The sequence below is a fragment of the Mytilus galloprovincialis genome, chromosome 1, assembly GCF_965363235.1.
Source record: "Mytilus galloprovincialis chromosome 1, xbMytGall1.hap1.1, whole genome shotgun sequence".
Classification (NCBI taxonomy): domain Eukaryota; kingdom Metazoa; phylum Mollusca; class Bivalvia; order Mytilida; family Mytilidae; genus Mytilus; species Mytilus galloprovincialis.
This window is the reverse complement of record NC_134838.1, coordinates 50,455,386-50,471,643: the sequence shown is the minus strand read 5'-3', so window position 1 is coordinate 50,471,643 and position 16,258 is coordinate 50,455,386. Positions and strand designations below refer to the sequence as shown.

Below are 16,258 nucleotides of genomic sequence, written 5' to 3'. Positions count from 1 at the left end.
GTATAAGCCATGCGATGGTCAAAGTTAATTATAACTTTAAGCAGATTAAAACTTGGCTCTTCCAGATGAAGTATAATAAAATAGATAAATTTAATTTCGACAAGCAAAAAATAAAGGCAACAGTAATATACCGCTGTTCAAACTCATAAATCCATGGACAAAAAACAAAATCGGGGTAACAAACTAAAACTGACGAAAACGCATAAATATAAGAGGAGAACGACACAACACTACAATGTAACTAACACACACAGAAACGGACAAAGCATCAGACAAAATCCCACGAAAATAACAAATATAACATCAAAACCAAATACATGAATTTGGGATAGACAAGTACCGTGACACGTCTTATCGCAATGTCAATTTACACTCAAAAATAAGAGAAAACAAACGACGCAACGTTAAACTGTAACACACACAGAAACGAACTATAATATAACAATGGCCATATTCGACTTGGTACAGGACATTTTTAAAGGAAAAAATGGTGGGTTGAACCTGGTTTTGTGGCATGCCAAACCTCGCACTTTAATGGCAATGTTAAATATAACATAGAAATGACAACATAATATTACAGGACTACAATACAAATAAATAGGAAAACGTATTCGACAAAGAAACACATGATTAATGAATAACAAAAAGCATCAGGTTTAAAATTTAATACGCCAAAAACGCGCCTCGTCCACACAAGACTCACCAGTGACTCCCAGATATAAAAGATCGAAAGCGAAAAAAAGTACAAAGTTGTACAGCACTGAAGATCAAAAGTTGAAAAAGGTTGTGTCAAAAACGACTAAGTTTGTATGCTTGGGATAAGAACATCCTAATTATTTAGAACAATTAATGCTATTGCAAACAGTAAATTTTATCAAATGAATATAACAGATATACATAATGAAACTGAAGTATTAACTCATTACATAAAACAAACACGAATACATAATGAATGACCAACACAGAATAGACACACCCGACTCAGTCCAGGCCTCAACGCAGTAAATTATGAAAATGACGTCACATACGACAGTGAAAAGGCATTAAAAATTACGTCACATACGATGGTGAAAAGGCATTAAAAATTTGAACATATGAAATTTCTGAAACAGCAGAAAAATTACGTCACATATGAAAAACTATATCTCAAAAGTAAGATAGAATTAGGATTGATTAAAGATTAAAATAGAACTAAATACTGATATTGCATTTAAACACAATGCATATTGCAATACTTATTAATAGCAATTAACTATAATATGTATATGTGCAGTTTGTTATGAATCCAACTTCAAACTTAAATTATCGTACAGATTATGTTGACCAAAATTAAATCTAATAAATGACGGCGGTGATTAATTTTTGTTTCCATAACACATTAATATAATAGAAAAGACGTCAACACATATGACAAAATCCGATGAGAATTACAAATATAACATTAAAGTGGCAGGTACCAGTTTTGGTGTACCAGAACATGTGTCCCACGCAGAAATTTTGTTATAGTTAAGTATTGAGGTATATAATTGCATCATGTGGACTGAAAAAATAAATGAATGTAAATTCTAGGCTATTGTACTACACAAGTAAGTAGTTGCATACACAGGTTGGGGATTTCCTTCACATATAGGTACAATCAGATGCCAAAATTGTGGTCTCCTCACTTGACGGCATCCAATCAAAGTGGGGGGGGAAATTCAGTTTTATGTAAACAAAAATATCTTGAGATTTTGATGGTAAGGATAGGTTCGGACAAGGCTCTAATTCACTGAATTACCTTTCTCTCTTGAATTTTGGCTAAAATTCTTGTCGGCTTTTAGCAGGATTTTGCAGGTGAGGATTAGATTGGTATCAGAGCATCACATTTTTTGCCTTATTTGCAATGCATTTATAAATTTTTAAATTTCCATGCAGGACAGACACCCAAATTTAAAGGTTTTCTATATATTAACATAAGCACGCACACATCTTAGTTCCTTGAAACCATACATTTAATTTGAATATAAGCTTGAATGAATTTTCAAGAAAATAAAATCATAAATCCATGAAATTCTAAAGATTTATTGTAAAATAACTGGTTTCTGCCACCTTAAGCCTAAACATGATTTTAACATATCACAAAATGTGCCTTTTTAAGAGTTCTACAGGTGTGTGGTAATATATTTCTTTTATTCACAGTCAATGTATAGGTCTGTTTGCAAGCAAATAGTTTTTACATGGATTTTAAGAATTATCAAATATCAAGACAGATAACTCTGTATTCCAATACAAACAATGACATTCAATTGATTAGTTTTAAAATGATTATGTTCACCAAACAATGATTTTATATCATAAATTATATAGAAATAGCAATTACAAAGAGAGAAAAAAGTAAAATAAGCCTCAGCATAGTACAAGAAAAAGCTGATTATACTGTATATTACCTGTTATAAGGATTTATTTCATATGATATGGACATTTTCTTATTTATTTACTTTTTAACTATGAATATATTAATTCTTCTTTTTTTATAGGTCTACTACATAGTTGATACTGTAGGACAGGCTATAGAAATAAGAAAACTGGTCTCTCTCATCAGCAATAGTGTGGCAATTCTAAAATTTCAACATGCGGCCTACACAGCTAGCTCACGTGGAGAAGAGATATGAGACTGATTGCGAATAAATGTACACTTAGTTTAGTGCATCATGGATCTACAAAGTGAAACATATGTACCAAAAATATTAGTTTATTCATAACTAAGCCTTTTTCAGCACTGCATTCAACAGAACAATGATAGTGACAAGAATTGAGACTATTTAATACCTCAAACAATGGGAAAATACTTCTTGAGATCAGTTGTAAGTGGTTTTATATCATGCATGAAACAATAAACTTAAGTAGTTTTAAATACTGTTGGATAATTCATACACTGTACCAGAAAACTCACACAATAAAATTTATTAAATATGAACACAATCATTTTTTTTCTAATTTTTTTGCATTCAAAGCAGTTTGACGGCAAAAGACGCAAATAATGCTTTAATAAATTTGGTCTTACAAAGCCTACTTATGTTTTCTTTTGTGCTATAACCATATAAAATGCATGTATTTTCAATGGTAAATGACTAAAGAACTCAATCAGACTAAAAAAATGGAAATATATTGTTTTCAATGAGTGGTTAAAGGTGGCAGGTACCAGTTTTGGTGTACCAGAACATGTGTCCCACGCAGAAATTTTGTTATAGTTAAGTATTGAGGTATATAATTGCATCATGTGGACTGAAAAAATAAATGAATGTAAATTCTAGGCTATTGTACTACACAAGTAAGTAGTTGCATACACAGGTTGGGGATTTCCTTCACATATAGGTACAATCAGATGCCAAATTGTGGTCTCCTCACTTGACGGCATCCAATCAAAGTGGGGGGGAAATTCAGTTTTATGTAAACAAAAATATCTTGAGATTTTGATGGTAAGGATAGGTTCGGACAGGGCTCTAATTCACTGAATTACCTTTCTCTCTTGAATTTTGGCTAAAATTCTTGTCGGCTTTTAGCAGGATTTTGCAGGTGAGGATTAGATTGGTATCAGAGCATCACATTTTTTGCCTTATTTGCAATGCATTTATAAATTTTTAAATTTCCATGCAGGACAGACACCCAAATTTAAAGGTTTTCTATATATTAACATAAGCACGCACACATCTTAGTTCCTTGAAACCATACATTTAATTTGAATATAAGCTTGAATGAATTTTCAAGAAAATAAAATCATAAATCCATGAAATTCTAAAGATTTATTGTAAAATAACTGGTTTCTGCCACCTTAAGCCTAAACATGATTTTAACATATCACAAAATGTGCCTTTTTAAGAGTTCTACAGGTGTGTGGTAATATATTTCTTTTATTCACAGTCAATGTATAGGTCTGTTTGCAAGCAAATAGTTTTTACATGGATTTTAAGAATTATCAAATATCAAGACAGATAACTCTGTATTCCAATACAAACAATGACATTCAATTGATTAGTTTTAAAATGATTATGTTCACCAAACAATGATTTTATATCATAAATTATATAGAAATAGCAATTACAAAGAGAGAAAAAAGTAAAATAAGCCTCAGCATAGTACAAGAAAAAGCTGATTATACTGTATATTACCTGTTATAAGGATTTATTTCATATGATATGGACATTTTCTTATTTATTTACTTTTTAACTATGAATATATTAATTCTTCTTTTTTTATAGGTCTACTACATAGTTGATACTGTAGGACAGGCTATAGAAATAAGAAAACTGGTCTCTCTCATCAGCAATAGTGTGGCAATTCTAAAATTTCAACATGCGGCCTACACAGCTAGCTCACGTGGAGAAGAGATATGAGACTGATTGCGAATAAATGTACACTTAGTTTAGTGCATCATGGATCTACAAAGTGAAACATATGTACCAAAAATATTAGTTTATTCATAACTAAGCCTTTTTCAGCACTGCATTCAACAGAACAATGATAGTGACAAGAATTGAGACTATTTAATACCTCAAACAATGGGAAAATACTTCTTGAGATCAGTTGTAAGTGGTTTTATATCATGCATGAAACAATAAACTTAAGTAGTTTTAAATACTGTTGGATAATTCATACACTGTACCAGAAAACTCACACAATAAAATTTATTAAATATGAACACAATCATTTTTTTTCTAATTTTTTTGCATTCAAAGCAGTTTGACGGCAAAAGACGCAAATAATGCTTTAATAAATTTGGTCTTACAAAGCCTACTTATGTTTTCTTTTGTGCTATAACCATATAAAATGCATGTATTTTCAATGGTAAATGACTAAAGAACTCAATCAGACTAAAAAAATGGAAATATATTGTTTTCAATGAGTGGTTAAAGCCTAAACATGATTTTAACATATCACAAAATGTGCCTTTTTAAGAGTTCTACAGGTGTGTGGTAATATATTTCTTTTATTCACAGTCAATGTATAGGTCTGTTTGCAAGCAAATAGTTTTTACATGGATTTTAAGAATTATCAAATATCAAGACAGATAACTCTGTATTCCAATACAAACAATGACATTCAATTGATTAGTTTTAAAATGATTATGTTCACCAAACAATGATTTTATATCATAAATTATATAGAAATAGCAATTACAAAGAGAGAAAAAAGTAAAATAAGCCTCAGCATAGTACAAGAAAAAGCTGATTATACTGTATATTACCTGTTATAATGATTTATTTCATATGATATGGACATTTTCTTATTTATTTACTTTTTAACTATGAATATATTAATTCTTCTTTTTTTATAGGTCTACTACATAGTTGATACTGTAGGACAGGCTATAGAAATAAGAAAACTGGTCTCTCTCATCAGCAATAGTGTGGCAATTCTAAAATTTCAACATGCGGCCTACACAGCTAGCTCACGTGGAGAAGAGATATGAGACTGATTGCGAATAAATGTACACTTAGTTTAGTGCATCATGGATCTACAAAGTGAAACATATGTACCAAAAATATTCGTTTATTCATAACTAAGCCTTTTTCAGCACTGCATTCAACAGAACAATGATAGTGACAAGAATTGAGACTATTTAATACCTCAAACAATGGGAAAATACTTCTTGAGATCAGTTGTAAGTGGTTTTATATCATGCATGAAACAATAAACTTAAGTAGTTTTAAATACTTTGGATAATTCATACACTGTACCAGAAAACTCACACAATAAAATTTATTAAATATGAACACAATCATTTTTTTCTAATTTTTTTGCATTCAAAGCAGTTTGACGGCAAAAGACGCAAATAATGCTTTAATAAATTTGGTCTTACAAAGCCTACTTATGTTTTCTTTTGTGCTGTAACCATATAAAATGCATGTATTTTTAATGGTAAATGACTAAAGAACTCAATCAGACTAAAAAAATGGAAATATATTGTTTTCAATGAGTGGTTAAAGGTGGCAGGTACCAGTTTTGGTGTACCAGAACATGTGTCCCACGCAGAAATTTTGTTATAGTTAAGTATTGAGGTATATAATTGCATCATGTGGACTGAAAAAATAAATGAATGTAAATTCTAGGCTATTGTACTACACAAGTAAGTAGTTGCATACACAGGTTGGGGATTTCCTTCACATATAGGTCCAATCAGATGCCAAAATTGTGGTCTCCTCACTTGACGGCATCCAATCAAAGTGGGGGGAAAATTCAGTTTTATGTAAACAAAAATATCTTGAGATTTTGATGGTAAGGATAGGTTCGGACAAGGCTCTAATTCACTGAATTACCTTTCTCTCTTGAATTTTGGCTAAAATTCTTGTCGGCTTTTAGCAGGATTTTGCAGGTGAGGATTAGATTGGTATCAGAGCATCACATTTTTTGCCTTATTTGCAATGCATTTATAAATTTTTAAATTTCCATGCAGGACAGACACCCAAATTTAAAGGTTTTCTATATATTAACATAAGCACGCACACATCTTAGTTCCTTGAAACCATACATTTAATTTGAATATAAGCTTGAATGAATTTTCAAGAAAATAAAATCATAAATCCATGAAATTCTAAAGATTTATTGTAAAATAACTGGTTTCTGCCACCTTAAGCCTAAACATGATTTTAACATATCACAAAATGTGCCTTTTTAAGAGTTCTACAGGTGTGTGGTAATATATTTCTTTTATTCACAGTCAATGTATAGGTCTGTTTGCAAGCAAATAGTTTTTACATGGATTTTAAGAATTATCAAATATCAAGACAGATAACTCTGTATTCCAATACAAACAATGACATTCAATTGATTAGTTTTAAAATGATTATGTTCACCAAACAATGATTTTATATCATAAATTATATAGAAATAGCAATTACAAAGAGAGAAAAAAGTAAAATAAGCCTCAGCATAGTACAAGAAAAAGCTGATTATACTGTATATTACCTGTTATAATGATTTATTTCATATGATATGGACATTTTCTTATTTATTTACTTTTTAACTATGAATATATTAATTCTTCTTTTTTTATAGGTCTACTACATAGTTGATACTGTAGGACAGGCTATAGAAATAAGAAAACTGGTCTCTCTCATCAGCAATAGTGTGGCAATTCTAAAATTTCAACATGCGGCCTACACAGCTAGCTCACGTGGAGAAGAGATATGAGACTGATTGCGAATAAATGTACACTTAGTTTAGTGCATCATGGATCTACAAAGTGAAACATATGTACCAAAAATATTAGTTTATTCATAACTAAGCCTTTTTCAGCACTGCATTCAACAGAACAATGATAGTGACAAGAATTGAGACTATTTAATACCTCAAACAATGGGAAAATACTTCTTGAGATCAGTTGTAAGTGGTTTTACATCATGCATGAAACAATAAACTTAAGTAGTTTTAAATACTGTTGGATAATTCATACACTGTACCAGAAAACTCACACAATAAAATTTATTAAATATGAACACAATCATTTTTTTTCTAATTTTTTTGCATTCAAAGCAGTTTGACGGCAAAAGACGCAAATAATGCTTTAATAAATTTGGTCTTACAAAGCCTACTTATGTTTTCTTTTGTGCTATAACCATATAAAATGCATGTATTTTCAATGGTAAATGACTAAAGAACTCAATCAGACTAAAAAAATGGAAATATATTGTTTTCAATGAGTGGTTAAAGGTGGCAGGTACCAGTTTTGGTGTACCAGAACATGTGTCCCACGCAGAAATTTTGTTATAGTTAAGTATTGAGGTATATAATTGCATCATGTGGACTGAAAAAATAAATGAATGTAAATTCTAGGCTATTGTACTACACAAGTAAGTAGTTGCATACACAGGTTGGGGATTTCCTTCACATATAGGTCCAATCAGATGCCAAAATTGTGGTCTCCTCACTTGACGGCATCCAATCAAAGTGGGGGAAAAATTCAGTTTTATGTAAACAAAAATATCTTGAGATTTTGATGGTAAGGATAGGTTCGGACAAGGCTCTAATTCACTGAATTACCTTTCTCTCTTGAATTTTGGCTAAAATTCTTGTCGGCTTTTAGCAGGATTTTGCAGGTGAGGATTAGATTGGTATCAGAGCATCACATTTTTTGCCTTATTTGCAATGCATTTATAAATTTTTAAATTTCCATGCAGGACAGACACCCAAATTTAAAGGTTTTCTATATATTAACATAAGCACGCACACATCTTAGTTCCTTGAAACCATACATTTAATTTGAATATAAGCTTGAATGAATTTTCAAGAAAATAAAATCATAAATCCATGAAATTCTAAAGATTTATTGTAAAATAACTGGTTTCTGCCACCTTAAGCCTAAACATGATTTTAACATATCACAAAATGTGCCTTTTTAAGAGTTCTACAGGTGTGTGGTAATATATTTCTTTTATTCACAGTCAATGTATAGGTCTGTTTGCAAGCAAATAGTTTTTACATGGATTTTAAGAATTATCAAATATCAAGACAGATAACTCTGTATTCCAATACAAACAATGACATTCAATTGATTAGTTTTAAAATGATTATGTTCACCAAACAATGATTTTATATCATAAATTATATAGAAATAGCAATTACAAAGAGAGAAAAAAGTAAAATAAGCCTCAGCATAGTACAAGAAAAAGCTGATTATACTGTATATTACCTGTTATAATGATTTATTTCATATGATATGGACATTTTCTTATTTATTTACTTTTTAACTATGAATATATTAATTCTTCTTTTTTTATAGGTCTACTACATAGTTGATACTGTAGGACAGGCTATAGAAATAAGAAAACTGGTCTCTCTCATCAGCAATAGTGTGGCAATTCTAAAATTTCAACATGCGGCCTACACAGCTAGCTCACGTGGAGAAGAGATATGAGACTAATTGCGAATAAATGTACACTTAGTTTAGTGCATCATGGATCTACAAAGTGAAACATATGTACCAAAAATATTAGTTTATTCATAACTAAGCCTTTTTCAGCACTGCATTCAACAGAACAATGATAGTGACAAGAATTGAGACTATTTAATACCTCAAACAATGGGAAAATACTTCTTGAGATCAGTTGTAAGTGGTTTTATATCATGCATGAAACAATAAACTTAAGTAGTTTTAAATACTGTTGGATAATTCATACACTGTACCAGAAAACTCACACAATAAAATTTATTAAATATGAACACAATCATTTTTTTTCTAATTTTTTTGCATTCAAAGCAGTTTGACGGCAAAAGACGCAAATAATGCTTTAATAAATTTGGTCTTACAAAGCCTACTTATGTTTTCTTTTGTGCTATAACCATATAAAATGCATGTATTTTCAATGGTAAATGACTAAAGAACTCAATCAGACTAAAAAAATGGAAATATATTGTTTTCAATGAGTGGTTAAAGGTGGCAGGTACCAGTTTTGGTGTACCAGAACATGTGTCCCACGCAGAAATTTTGTTAAAGTTAAGTATTGAGGTATATAATTGCATCATGTGGACTGAAAAAATAAATGAATGTAAATTCTAGGCTATTGTACTACACAAGTAAGTAGTTGCATACACAGGTTGGGGATTTCCTTCACATATAGGTCCAATCAGATGCCAAAATTGTGGTCTCCTCACTTGACGGCATCCAATCAAAGTGGGGGAAAAATTCAGTTTTATGTAAACAAAAATATCTTGAGATTTTGATGGTAAGGATAGGTTCGGACAAGGCTCTAATTCACTGAATTACCTTTCTCTCTTGAATTTTGGCTAAAATTCTTGTCGGCTTTTAGCAGGATTTTGCAGGTGAGGATTAGATTGGTATCAGAGCATCACATTTTTTGCCTTATTTGCAATGCATTTATAAATTTTTAAATTTCCATGCAGGACAGACACCCAAATTTAAAGGTTTTCTATATATTAACATAAGCACGCACACATCTTAGTTCCTTGAAACCATACATTTAATTTGAATATAAGCTTGAATGAATTTTCAAGAAAATAAAATCATAAATCCATGAAATTCTAAAGATTTATTGTAAAATAACTGGTTTCTGCCACCTTAAGCCTAAACATGATTTTAACATATCACAAAATGTGCCTTTTTAAGAGTTCTACAGGTGTGTGGTAATATATTTCTTTTATTCACAGTCAATGTATAGGTCTGTTTGCAAGCAAATAGTTTTTACATGGATTTTAAGAATTATCAAATATCAAGACAGATAACTCTGTATTCCAATACAAACAATGACATTCAATTGATTAGTTTTAAAATGATTATGTTCACCAAACAATGATTTTATATCATAAATTATATAGAAATAGCAATTACAAAGAGAGAAAAAAGTAAAATAAGCCTCAGCATAGTACAAGAAAAAGCTGATTATACTGTATATTACCTGTTATAATGATTTATTTCATATGATATGGACATTTTCTTATTTATTTACTTTTTAACTATGAATATATTAATTCTTCTTTTTTTATAGGTCTACTACATAGTTGATACTGTAGGACAGGCTATAGAAATAAGAAAACTGGTCTCTCTCATCAGCAATAGTGTGGCAATTCTAAAATTTCAACATGCGGCCTACACAGCTAGCTCACGTGGAGAAGAGATATGAGACTAATTGCGAATAAATGTACACTTAGTTTAGTGCATCATGGATCTACAAAGTGAAACATATGTACCAAAAATATTAGTTTATTCATAACTAAGCCTTTTTCAGCACTGCATTCAACAGAACAATGATAGTGACAAGAATTGAGACTATTTAATACCTCAAACAATGGGAAAATACTTCTTGAGATCAGTTGTAAGTGGTTTTATATCATGCATGAAACAATAAACTTAAGTAGTTTTAAATACTGTTGGATAATTCATACACTGTACCAGAAAACTCACACAATAAAATTTATTAAATATGAACACAATCATTTTTTTTCTAATTTTTTTGCATTCAAAGCAGTTTGACGGCAAAAGACGCAAATAATGCTTTAATAAATTTGGTCTTACAAAGCCTACTTATGTTTTCTTTTGTGCTATAACCATATAAAATGCATGTATTTTCAATGGTAAATGACTAAAGAACTCAATCAGACTAAAAAAATGGAAATATATTGTTTTCAATGAGTGGTTAAAGGTGGCAGGTACCAGTTTTGGTGTACCAGAACATGTGTCCCACGCAGAAATTTTGTTATAGTTAAGTATTGAGGTATATAATTGCATCATGTGGACTGAAAAAATAAATGAATGTAAATTCTAGGCTATTGTACTACACAAGTAAGTAGTTGCATACACAGGTTGGGGATTTCCTTCACATATAGGTCCAATCAGATGCCAAAATTGTGGTCTCCTCACTTGACGGCATCCAATCAAAGTGGGGGAAAAATTCAGTTTTATGTAAACAAAAATATCTTGAGATTTTGATGGTAAGGATAGGTTCGGACAAGGCTCTAATTCACTGAATTACCTTTCTCTCTTGAATTTTGGCTAAAATTCTTGTCGGATTTTAGCAGGATTTTGCAGGTGAGGATTAGATTGGTATCAGAGCATCACATTTTTTGCCTTATTTGCAATGCATTTATAAATTTTTAAATTTCCATGCAGGACAGACACCCAAATTTAAAGGTTTTCTATATATTAACATAAGCACGCACACATCTTAGTTCCTTGAAACCATACATTTAATTTGAATATAAGCTTGAATGAATTTTCAAGAAAATAAAATCATAAATCCATGAAATTTATTGTAAAATAACTGGTTTCTGCCACCTAAACATTTAAACTAAATACATGAGTTTGGGATAGACAAGTACCGTAACACGTCTTATAGTAACGTCTTATATAAAAATGGAGCAACACAGGATCAAAAATAATTAATTGAAGCGAAATCGTCAATCGACTCTTTACGGAGAGTTTTTGCCTCACAAGTTTATCCTTTTTTAATTTTGATAATTGCATGGACAAACATGTTGTCTTGTTGCATTGTAGCCGTTGTATCAGGTGATTGAAACAAGTTCATTAAGGCGAGTCTTTTTCAAGTAAAAGTGTTATTGTCTATAGCTAAAGACAATATCATTCGAATAAACCGTATAGTAAAATTTCTTTTTTTTTTCAGTCACTTAAGCTGTTTTGCAATTGGTGTAAAATCTGCCCTGAATAATCATAATCTGCATCGAAAATTAAAAATATAGGTTTGACATTTTACTGTAATATATACGCTCAAGAGATATCAAATTCTAAATTTTAATTTCAGTCTTCAGTAATCATGGTAATATAATATTCAAATATGTGAATACGATGTAAAATATGAAACGACCGAAAGTACAGAAATAACTTATATGTAAAGATAATTATTCAAAATAGAAGTTACATGTAAAGAAAACGTTTTATTAGGAACAAACATTCTTTGCACATATCGCTTTTCCTTTTTTTATATAAACATTTTAAAGTAGGTCACCGATTTTTTAACAAATGTCTCCATGTATAAGCTTCTCGTTCTATATAAAAATAAATGAGATATGAAGTAACTAAAGTACATTCGTGTTTCGTAAATGCAGTTTATTTTCAATCTATGATTTGTCAATCCCAAATACCACTACTGGACGAAAAAACGTCTGTCCATACCAGTAACAGTCGTTCTAAGACTGATAATGTTTGTTAAAGTTGTAACAGTTGTTAAATTTCACTGCTGCAGTTTTTGTGTAACTGTCCCAACTTTAAAAGTGTTTGTCTACAACATAAATCGACTGTAACAACGCAAGAAATAACTGTCACAGTCGTTAAAGGACTGATACAACTATTTCAAAGTTGTAACAGTTGATTTACAACTGTCCCAACTCGAAAAACGTTGCAACAGTCATAAATAAACTGATTAAACGCCTTAAGGGTTGTCACAGTCGTAATAAACCTGATGCAACCATTTGAAAGTTGTAACAGTCATTTAAGTACTGTCCAAACACGTAAAACGTTGAAGCAGTCATAAATAAACCGTTTAAACGCAGAAAAAGTTGTAACAGTTAAAATATGATAACTACAACCATTGTATAGGCATAGCTAATTTATAAGCGTAGCAACTTCCAAACATTGATCTTCATGTACACTTAAAAGTCACGGATACAACATGTCTAACAGTCAGGATTATAGGTTCAATTATTTGTAAAACAATTTTACTGTGTGAAATATAAGGTTGTGACAAAGAGAAACGACTATCACTCCCATTTAATACATTAATTTTAGATAGATATTGATTTAAAAAAAAAGTATTTTGAAATATTTGCCGCTGAACACAGTTTTGTATTCCTCGGTTATTTAGTGAATGTGCTGAATTTATATATTTTTATAACACTTCCTCGTTCTTATCTCTTCGAACAAATAAAATCGGAACCAGCACTAGATACCTGCAATTTCACTAGATAAAAGATAACTACTAACAGAAAAATCAAAAACGTTTTCCAATATATTTGTAACCAAGTGTATCTTTTTTAAATATTATCTAAATAACAATTTAATTATTTTTTATTAAATTAGTTAGGTGTGAAATCATTCATGCATACACGGTTGTTTTCAATACCCGTAGTTTTACGAATCACATTACTTCATAATAACGCTCAATATACATGATATACTCTAAACCTAGCAGGGAACTCCTAATACACACACTTGTCAAACTTATCCCAATATAAAACTGCTTTATATTTTCTTGAGAGCTTATTTCACACACTTATTCTGAGCTTTTATTTGGGGCTACATTTTTTCTTGTAAAATTATAAATATTGCCGTATTAACCATTTTGATTTCTATACATGTAAAAGAAAATAATCAGACATTTAACACATCCTTTGGAGCTATGGAAAACAAATCTTAAATCTATCTGAATTTAATTTATTTTATTTTACCGTATTTTATTTTTGAATAGTTCAATATTAACTCGACTTTGTATTGTATTTTGTACGAAATGGTCTATTTGAAGTTCAATTGTAATTGATACACATGATACATGTAAATAGCACGTCAGCATTCATGATTGAGATATACAATAATGACATATTATTCAATCAGTAAAGAAAACTAATAATGTTACTAGATGTACAGACAATATTTTGGGTCCCTTTATATTTTTTTGTTTGGTGTGAGCCGAGGCTCCATGTTGAAGGCCCAGGGGCGGATCCAGCCATTTTAAAAAGGGGAGTTCCTAACCCAGGACAAAGAGGGGGGGTTCCAATTACATGTACCCATTCAAATACCTTGATCGTCCAAAAAAAGGGGGTTCAAACCCCCGCCCCCTTTTGAATCTGCCCCCGAGGCCGTACATTGACCTATAATGGTTTACTTTTATAAATTGTTATTTGAATGGAACACACCCTATCTTCCTATATCTATGACAGTACAGTGATGGAAATTTTAGAAATGGTCACATTTATTATTAGGCAAATGGGTCAAATATTCTGAATATATACACCTTAGAAAAAAAAATCATAAAAACTGTTGGACTCACTTTAAAAGAAGGATGGAATGAAAAACAACCTTGATCGATTGCATTACCTGTTCTTTAGTCATTTGATGGACAAGGTGCAGTTAGTTTTGGTTTTAATATAAAATGCACGTAGGAATAGAAATGTGGTCATTTTGGTCTTCTTCCGACTGCCAGTAAACCCTTGCCAAAGTTGGACATACATTTGGTTGCGCAGGATGTATAATTTTTCACAAATATCAGAGTCATGAGAGTTGTGACTGGTGAAGATCAATTCAAAATAGTTTAATTAACCTCTTGAAATACAGACTATTTATTTAAAATATTGTTTAATTATTTCGTGCCGGACTATCATGACTATTGGGGTGTCGGACTAATGGGGCGTCAGACCATAAGGGTGTCGGACTAATGGTGTGTCAGTATAATAGACGTATATATATACAATGTGTTGATGTCTCTTTCAAATAACACTGCAGTTTACTCAATTTCACAAGATTAGTATTTTCTTTAAATAGAAGTTTTTAAACCATAGCAAATTAAAACCCCAAAAATATGCTTCCAAACATAAATATTATAATTAAATTATAACAAACAGCTCACTAATAGTGTGTTATACATGTATGACTTTGTAATGCTTATTGTGTTTATGGAAAACAATGGGAAAATGTTGCTTAACATCTTGGGATATATGTATTTAGAAGGCATTTATTCAAAAGCAGATAGAATGGATTTGTAGAAAAAAACATGAATAAGGGCAGATGATCACCTATTATAGTACAAGTCTTTGGTTAACCACAATATATTTGTCATCACTGATGTATCAATGTTGCTTTTGTATACATACATTGAAGACCTGTTGGTGACCTTCTCATGTTGTTTTTTTTCTATGGTCGGGTTGTTGTCTCTTTGGCACATTCCCCATTTCCATTCTCAATTTTATAAAAATTAAACTTGGGTTTCTCATCTAAACTTGTTTACATTGTGTTACATCATCCAATATGGCTAGGCCTGTTATAGGTTTTTCATTATCACACTTATGCGGAACTGATTTTGCTCATTGTTGAAGGATGTACAGTTATTAACAATTACATCACTTGGTTTACGATTGATGGTTGTCTTATTGAATTCATACCACATCTCCTTATTCTGGTTTATATCATACAGTATACATGTTATACAAGACTACAATTCCTAGTATTATCAAATGAATTATAACAATTGTTAATAGTTGTCAGACTTTTGTTGTCAAAAAGCAGCTACATGTGTATAATCAATATGGTAGACATAATTACTGGTGTCAGATGTAAACAAGAGTGACTGTGCAAATGCTGAAATGTCATGTCTGCTTTGCCTACATTTAACCTTTGAAAATGAAGTCGCAGTCAAATTAACCATGCAAGACAGATGATGTACACCCTACAAACTGACATTCCATACCCAAAATTTAGTGATTTATACTGTCTGTGAAATAGACTTTACATTCTTAACATCCAAACCATGAAAACTAAACATTGCCCAATGAAATATGAAATGGAACATGGCTGCCAATCAAACTTGTACAACTTATGAATATCCAATAATTTGCCAAAAATAGTGATCCTATACATGTCATGCATGTACATGTAGTTTATACTGTAGCATCTGAGAAACATTTGGAAATAGATCAAACCACAAAAACTAAGCATTGTTCAATGAACCATGACATTTTCATTGAGGTCAAAGTCTGATGTAAGTCTTGCAATTAGACATATTCACCTTACAATCATTTCATACACCAAATATAGTTGACC

The 16,258-nt window shown here is 30.9% G+C and overlaps 1 long non-coding RNA gene across 2 annotated transcripts; it reads left to right on the top strand.

Annotated features, from left to right (window-relative positions):
• Nucleotides 1-1,776: 1,776 nt before the first annotated feature.
• Nucleotides 1,777-8,890, top strand: LOC143077430 (uncharacterized). 2 transcript variants are annotated; one of them, XR_012978945.1, is made up of 6 exons: nt 1,777-1,833; nt 2,517-2,843; nt 4,239-4,565; nt 5,315-5,641; nt 7,036-7,362; nt 8,759-8,890. It is a non-coding gene; the product is annotated as an uncharacterized LOC143077430 (long non-coding RNA). The 2 variants fall into 2 exon arrangements; XR_012978946.1 differs by lacking the exons at nt 1,777-1,833; nt 2,517-2,843 and adding an exon at nt 3,499-3,555.
• The last annotated feature ends 7,368 nt before the right edge of the window (nt 8,891-16,258 follow it).